The sequence below is a fragment of the Rhinolophus sinicus genome, linkage group LG16 (assembly GCF_036562045.2).
Source record: "Rhinolophus sinicus isolate RSC01 linkage group LG16, ASM3656204v1, whole genome shotgun sequence".
NCBI lineage: Eukaryota > Metazoa > Chordata > Mammalia > Chiroptera > Rhinolophidae > Rhinolophus > Rhinolophus sinicus.
In genome coordinates, this window is record NC_133765.1 from 18,605,023 (window position 1) to 18,613,399 (window position 8,377).

The window sequence follows — 8,377 nt, forward strand, 5'->3', positions numbered from 1 at the left end:
TCACCGGGAAGTGCAAAAATGTACGTAAATCCCAAATTAATTTATTTTCACTACCAGATAATTTATTGTGTAAAGTAAATGTACAGTGAGCTTCATGTCAAACTTCCCACAAGAGAGGTAAAATTCAGCTCATTTGTGGGTGCACAGGGGATCTTCAAGGAAATGGTATAGAAAGGAAATTTCCAGAAAACGAGCTTAAGGTCATGTTCAAAAGTTACCATGTTCCCCCGAAAATAAGACCTAGCTGGACAATCAGCTTTAATGTGTCTTTTTGAGCAAAAATGAATATAAGACAAGGTCTTATTTTACTTTAATATAAGACTGGGTCTTATACAATATAATATGATATAATATAATATAATACTGGGCCTTATTTTAATTTTTGCTTTAAAAGATGTTTTAGAGTTGATAGTCCAGCTAGGTCTTATTTTTGGGGAAACATGGCAGCATTTGAGGAAACATTAAAAACGCTATGCAATGCTTTTATCATTATGTGGGGGACCAGATATATTGTGGAATATGAAATACTAATAGCTAGCAACTTAACATTTACTCTGGAATATTGTAACACTTATTTCTTTTTTATTAATTTCAGGTGACATTTACACCCCTCACAAAGTGATAACCCTCCTCCCCCAATCTACTACACCCTTTGCATCATATATAGCTGTTAGAATTCTACCGATCTATCCCCTATACTGTACTCCACATCCTGTGACTATATACATATTAAATTACAGTTGACATTCATTATTATTCAGCTTGAGTCTCAGGTGTTCACTGCAATGGTCAGGCATCTACACCATCCATGAAGTGGTCTCTCTAATGGGACAAGTATCCATCAGATAACCTAAAAAATCTTTACAACATCAATGATTACATTCCCCAAACCATTTTTTGTGTCCCCATGGAAGTATATGCACCTGTATGTTTATTTCAGTGTTGTTCACAATAATAGCCAAGACATGGAAGCAACCGAAATGCTCATCGGTAGAAAACTGGATTAAGAAACTGTGGTACATTTATACAATGGAGTATTAATCGGCCATAAAAACGAATGAAATCTTACCATTTGCAACGATACGGATGGACCTAGAGAACATTATCCTAAGTGAAATAAGTCAGACAGAGAAAGACAAACACCATATTATCAAACTTATATGTGGAATCTAAAGAATAGAATAAATAATCAAACTAATCAAAAACAGCTTCAGAGCTATAGAGGAAAAACTGAGGGTTCCTAGATGGGAGGGGAAGGGGAATGTGGGGGAAGGTGAAGGGATTAGAGATTGTAACACCTATTTTTTGAAATGAGCTGTAGCTTCCTATTTTTTGGCTTGTTTTCTGCATATTTGTATTATATATTTATTGTCAGATTTGTTCTGGTGGCCTTACAATTTGTTTGTTCTATAAACAGAATTTATTTCCCCTCTGTATTTCCAACCCACTGTTTTATTTTAGAATGAAGTTAAGTGTGACATTTCAGTGTTTCTTTGTTTTTCAGATGTCTGGGAAGGGGAATGATGAAATCATCATTTCCTCACTGTACCCACATCCAGAATTGTTTTAATTATACAAATGGTCCCTCAATGTCTAGACACACAGAACCTTGAAATAAATAGCCTATGACCAGGAACAAGTGCTTCCCTCAGGCCCTGTCTCATCAAGGAATTCAGAGGGATCTTTCCGATTTAGATCAGGCAGCTCATGCCCTAGTTAAAAATCCTCCAGAGACTCCTGCCTCTGACTTGAAACGCTGAGCCCTGTCCCTTCTATGGCCTCACACCAGTTCCTTTTCCGTCTATTGGCAGGAGATGGGCTTTAGTTCGAGATAATGGTGGAAAGAACATTTTGTCAGCTTCAACCATCTGTTTAAGCAGGACAGAGACACATCATCACAGATAGGGATGGAAATTTTATTTCACATTTGTTGTTGTCAATTTTTTGAAGTTAAAAAAATCTAGAGAGTAGGCCAATTAACTCTTTGCACACTTCGTCCAATTTCGACCCTCATCAGTATGATCTGCCTTGTTTAATCTCTCACTCCCCTTTATAGGGAACACCTCTTCCTTGCTGAATGACACTAAAACAAACCCAAACATCGTGTCACCCCATCGGGATGCTCTTTATCATTTACACACATTTTAAAGTTGCAAAACTTGGTGCCCTAAAGCAGTGGATTCCAACTACTGTCGTATCAACTGATTTGTATTTTAATTATCCCCAATAGACTTTAAATATCCCCAATTTAATGGTTGTGTTGATTGAAAAAGTAAAGAAAGTGCAACACATCCTGTTTTGCTGCTGTGAGGTCCATGCCATGCATATTTGATAGGAATTAAGCCCATATCATTACAGACATTCTCAATCATCTGTGGCCTCTTACATCCACTTCTCCCCTTGCAGATGCTTCTCTTTTGTAGACACAGAACTCACTGACCCATCGTTTTTTCCTTCAAGAAATTTCTCATCAAGGCCTTTTATGGGATTTTGGGATGAGGAGGTGGATATTAGAATTTCATGGAGCCTGTGATATTCTGTATTTAACATTGATTGACAAATAATTATCTTCCAGGCCCTTAGTTACATGAGATACTAGTAGACATGCATTCAACTAACCCACACTAGGCAGTTTATTAGCTCACGGAAGTTATCTTCTGACTTCACAATGTCCTCTGCCATCTACCTGTCCTGTTGTTCTTCACTCAGTTCCTGACGACTCGTCACAACCTTTTCCACTTTGTCTAATGACCTCATGGAATCCGAGTTCAGCAAGCTGCTCACCTCCCCCAGCTTGTGACCAGCACCTTACATATGTGGCTGAGTAAGACACCAAGGATTCTTGAGAGTATAACGCTGAGTGAAATAAGTCAGACAGAAAACGTAGAGAACCGTATGATTTCACTGATATGTGGTGTATAGACTAAAAACAACAAAAGAACAAGACAAACAAATGAGAAACAAAAACTCATAGACACAGACAATAGTTTAGTGGTTACCAGAGGGGAAGGGGGGTGGTGGGTGGGAGATGAGGGTAAGGGGATCAAATATATGGTGATGGAAGGAGAACTGACTCTGGGTGGTGAACACACAATGGGATTTATAGAGGATGTAATATACAAATGTATACCTGAAATTTATGTACTTTACTAACAATTGGCACCCAATAAACTTTAACTAAAAAAAGACAAAAAGAATTCAAGTTTATGGCATTCTCCTGCTTTTCAGACAGTGACGTCAAATTTCTTAACTTTTCCTCTAGAACAAACTCAGAACATCAATCTCAAAATGTCCAGACATCTTTATGTTCATCGCAGATCCGCTCTTTTCCTGGATTACACACTTAGGTGATCACACATTTTTATTCAGCAAATGTGTGTTGAGTTTCCCGTTAGTGCCAGCCTGTCTTCTAGACTTTATAGATACATTGGTAACATGACATGAATATATAAATATTCCTGTTCTGATGGGGAAACACAAAGTGAACAGTCACAAACCATAATGAAATGTCTGGCACCACAGCCTGGCTAGTTATTCACCCTCAAAATCTGGAGCCTGTTCCTGACTATGGAAAGACACATGCCCCTCAGAGGATGCGCACTGATGTTTTCAATATCTCCTCATGCTCCACCGCTCCCTGTACCTCCCCAGGTGACTAATTGTAGGTTCTCCTCTATACTCACCAGGCCCTGCAGAGTCACCCAGGCTGGTCTTGTCTATCATTTGTCCTCATTTATTTCATTCTTTGCGTCATTGTCAGAGTGATATTTAAAATATATTCATCTGATGAAGCACTTCTCTGATTAGAAATTGTCCATAATTTCTTTACCCATTTTTATTACTGGAAAATTTTCAGTATGTCATTCAAGGTCATCATTTGGTCCTCTGTCTCCTGTTCACCTCTCCCACCTGTAACCTGTAAAAAATCACAAATGGATCCTGGTAGCAGAAATGATATTTAACTTTGGACCGCATTGTTCCTTCCTCATTAAACCCTTCTCATTCTCCCAGCCCAAATTCCGAGCACCCTTTTTACAGTTAACCATGAGCAATCCCTTATCCAATTGCAAGACCCACACAAAGTCTCAGCTTAGACCTGTTGGAGGACAACACTCAGCCAAGGGCCAGGGATGTTAGTCCTGGAAGAGGAATCCATGGCAGGCGCCACTACATCCACCATGGTCCACCTCTTGCTCTGTTTAGAGCCACAAGCTTCTGGCCTAAGTCCCAGGAGCAGATCCTGCAGGAATCTGTTGGGCCTGCTTTCCCGCGTGCTGGTGGGGATTTCCAAAGAAAATCATGGGATGAACCACAGGCCCTGCTGCTGGCGCTGGTCTCAGCTTAAAAGCATGAAGACGGTCCTGTTCTTCCACCTCCCACACTGGATGCCCCTCCCCTTTGGGAAGCAGCTGGTCCAGTTTCTACCTGTTGGGGTGCTTCAGAACCTCCGTCTGATGTGTGTAAGTTCAACCCCACTTCCTTCTCAGGGTGTGGGCTGTGTTGCTATAGATGACACTTACTTTCAAGCTGAGCAGAGGAGACCTACCAATGGGTGTCTCATTACACAGTGGAGCTGAGGTTGGAATTTATTTGGACTCTTGCTGTGTCCTCTGGTATAAGTGTCCCCCATCCAGGGCCACAGCCTGTAAACCCACAGACACCAGCACTATAGGGAATAGAGACAAAAATCCCCCAAGTGGATCCCCCACAGTGATGGAAAGAGTGGCCATTCGTACCTCATAGTCCTGGGATCCAGACCATGTTTCACTTCAGGACAGAGAACCACACTATAATCATGAGTTAGGTGTTTATGCTCCACAGATATGGCCTCCAGCCTTGCAGGTTGTCATGAGGGGTTGCTACTTCTGCTGCAGTTTCAAGTGTCCTGGCCTTTATACCCTCAGTCTGTCATGGGGTGTGCACTGCCCCGATGTACTACTTCCTAAGGCTGCTGTAACAAAGCACCACAGACCAAGGGGCTTAAAATGAGGAAGCTATTCTCTGTCGGTTGTGGAGTTAGACGCCTGAGAACAAGATCCCGGCAGGACCGTCCTCCCATGAAGGCTCTAGGGAAGTTCTTCCCTTCTGTCTCCCATCTTCTGGTGGCTCCTGGCAATCCTTGGCATTCCTTGGCTTGTGCTTCAGTCTCCGTCTCTGTCATCACGTGTTACTCCTGCAGGAAACATGGCGCAGTCATCAGAGTCTGTGTAGGGAACATGCAGGAGGGCCGAGGGGTCAGAACTATCCTGCTTTTGTGACTCCGATATTTCCCTCACACATGGAGGGTCACTATCCATTAAACTCATTAAGATGGGGGAAGACGCCTCATTCCCCAGGGTACAAATAATTGACATAAAGTATTACATTAATTCTTATAATTTATAAATTAACCCTGTTCTTTTTGGATATTTTTCCCATTTTATTTTTTTTATGCTTTTTGTTTTCATAAATCATGTGTTAAAAATACAACATTTTATAGCACAGAACAATTGATTTGCCCACATGCGCTGGTGCTGTGGAAAACAAGTCCCCTGAGCCACACAGCCTAGTCTCAGCTTAGTGAACAAAGAAGAGAGACATTAGGAGACGAGGGTGCACTGAGCCTGAGTGTTTTTGTCTCACTTCCCCACCTGCATCTGTCACTGTGGAAATGGTTGCTGAACCACAGAGCGCAGTAATACTCGGCCTCATCCTCGGGCTGGGCCCCCGAGAGGGTCAGGGCAGCTTTGCCCCCGATGATGGAGCCTGAGAACCGGGCAGGGGTCCAGGAGAGTTTGTTTGTATTATAAATCAGTGTCCTGGGGGCTTGGCCAGACTTCTGCTGGAACCAGTATGGATAGTGACCACTGGTGACCGTTCCCGTGCTGGAGCCACAGGTGAGAATGACTGTCCCTCCTGGGGACACAGCCAGTGAGGGCTCCTGAGTCACCGCAGCCTGAGAACTGGACCCTGAAATGAAAACAGACACATGTCAGGAATGAAGAATCAAGGCAGAGGAATCCTTCCAAAGGCTGGTCTCAGAAATGTCCTTGAACCTGGGCAGTGAGTGAGGAGGGGGAGCAGGAGGAGAGGAGTCCAGGTCATGGTGAAGACTTTCCAGTGTCCCCTGGCTTCATGCTGGTGCTGGTCTCTGGGGTGTCCCTTTATCTCCTCCTCAGCTCCCTGGGTAAAGGGCGTGTTTATGGGGCATTATGCAAATATGAGCCCACAGTACCATCTGATTCCGCGTCCTCAGCCCAGTTTGTAGCTTCACTCTCAGGAGGAGGCTGTGGTGGTTGTGAGCTCTGAGTCTGTCCGTTGAGAGGAAGCACCTGCTGTCACCTCTAACTCAGGCCATGAGCTTGGGTACAGGGACCATTCAATTAGAACCATTGAGTTGGTTTCATGCCCTACAGCTCTGAGAAGATCCACAGCGCCCCCTGGTGACATCTACAAAAAACGTTCATGGTAGGAATTAATCAGAGCAAACGGGTAGCCCTTTTTTGTTAAATAAATAAATTTGGTTTAATCTTTCTTTACATTTTCCACTGTTTCCTACAGTGAAATCTTATACATTGTCTTTGTTTATTTGCAGCATATTTATTGTAATATTTCTTTAGTTGCTTTGAATACCTAGACAGCCCCTGAATCTCATTTTAGTGTCACCTGTTCTTGATTTCTTCCAGAAAAGTTTTATTTGTTAATTTCATCTGTTATATTTTTCAGTTCTTTAATTTACATTTGTTGTGTTTTTATGACTTTTGTTTATATGTTGAGTTTTTTCTACTTTTCTATTTGTGTCAACCGTGTCCATACTTATTTGTCAAAGGGACTTTACAATTGCTGGTTTAAAAGTTTGTCACATATTTTAGCACCTAAATCATCTGTGCCAGTGTGTTCTCTCACTCAAGTATTTATCTTCCTGTTATTTTAAAATGACAAGTGTTACTTTTGTACTGGATCTTGGACATTTTAGAAAGTATGTTAAGATATTCTGGGTCCCATTTACTTCCTTTAACCAATCCCGGGAATCAGGACCTCCTCAGAGGGCAATCTCCACAGAAAGAGAGAATCTCCCTTTCTTAATACTTCATGGTTCCAGGAATGAGCAGCAAAGCCTGGGCCAGGAGCCGAGACATGCAGGATTGGTTCCGGGCCACCTGGGACTCACTCCCAGGTCACAGATGCTGGAATTCTGCTTTCTTTGTCTTGCACCCAGAAACTATGAGAGATGTTTGCAACTGGGTGTGTGGTGGTTCAGTTACAGTAGGACATCAGTAAGAAAAGGAAGCATCATTGTTGACCCGATAAATGCAGTCCAAGGTGAGAATACGAGGCTGCCCAGCTTCAACAGCACAAGTGACATAAAAGGTCAAGGCTGAGATGGTATTGGTCACAAGGAGGGACCTTGGAGTGACCAGTCAGACACGGGAGTGAGGGCAGATTTTGCCACATTTCCCCATGGACAGAAACATTTAGTAATATGGAGGCTGTGTTCAGGTGTATAAAAAGCGTAATAAGCCTGGTCTCAGCCTGGTGTCAACAGATTTCAGAAAGTTTTGGTAATAAACCTGGATCCAGAGATTCAGGCTCAGAAACCTAGAAGCTCCATCAGTGCTGCACTAATTCAGAAATGTAGATGCTTTGCCTGTGAACCATTAGGACCATTACCATGGTAACCCCCAATGCATCTGTTGCTCCCTGACAGGAGAAGGTGACCTCAGATCTGGGTCCATGAAAAGTTTAACAGAGGATGTGATACAGGCACATATTGGGGAGTTCCTGCTCTTGACCTCATACAGCCCACCCCCTACCCTGGATTGTTGGAAAGCTCTTTTGGGGTCTGAGAGGAGAGGGGGACACAGTCAGTGCCTGTGGGCTCAGGAAACCCACTCAGGAGTCCCCATGGTACTGAGTGGTGTCAGCTGTAAGAGTGTCTCATCCCTGAACCCATTTCCCCCACATTCCCTGGAGCGGGCTGAGTATTTTCCCAGCAACTGCAGAGCGTCCCCCACGCTCTTGTGTCCCCAAAATTGGTTTCATGGCCTCATGCCTCAAAATTTCCCTGTGACAATCTCTCCTTTCCTGACTTCACAACTGAAGGCTCAGTTACAAGTGAGGGTCCCAGGTCAGCTCTGTGCCTGCAATTCCTCCTGGGCCTGTGTCCTCACCCAGCATCTCACGTCTCAGTGCCTCGTCCCTGGGTCACAGGGTTCCTTGTCCTGAGCTCATGACCCTGGGAGGGACGGAAGGCCTCTGCTCTGACCCCGGGAGAGCAGAGTCTGTGCTGTGGAGGTCGGTCCACCTGCAGGTCCTCAGCTCTGAACAACAAACAAACAAACAAACAAACAAACAATAAAACCAGAGGAGGTTGTTTTACCTTTTAGAGACAGAAAAA

The 8,377-nt window shown here is 43.4% G+C and overlaps 1 long non-coding RNA gene across 1 annotated transcript; it reads right to left on the minus strand.

Moving 5' to 3' along the window:
- Positions 1-548: 548 nt before the first annotated feature.
- LOC141569208 (uncharacterized) lies at positions 549-6,160 on the minus strand. The gene is made up of 4 exons (XR_012492678.1): positions 6,036-6,160; positions 5,631-5,949; positions 4,737-5,173; positions 549-3,916 (listed from the first exon to the last, which is right to left on the minus strand). It is a non-coding gene; the product is annotated as an uncharacterized LOC141569208 (long non-coding RNA).
- Between the last annotated feature and the right edge of the window lie 2,217 nt (positions 6,161-8,377).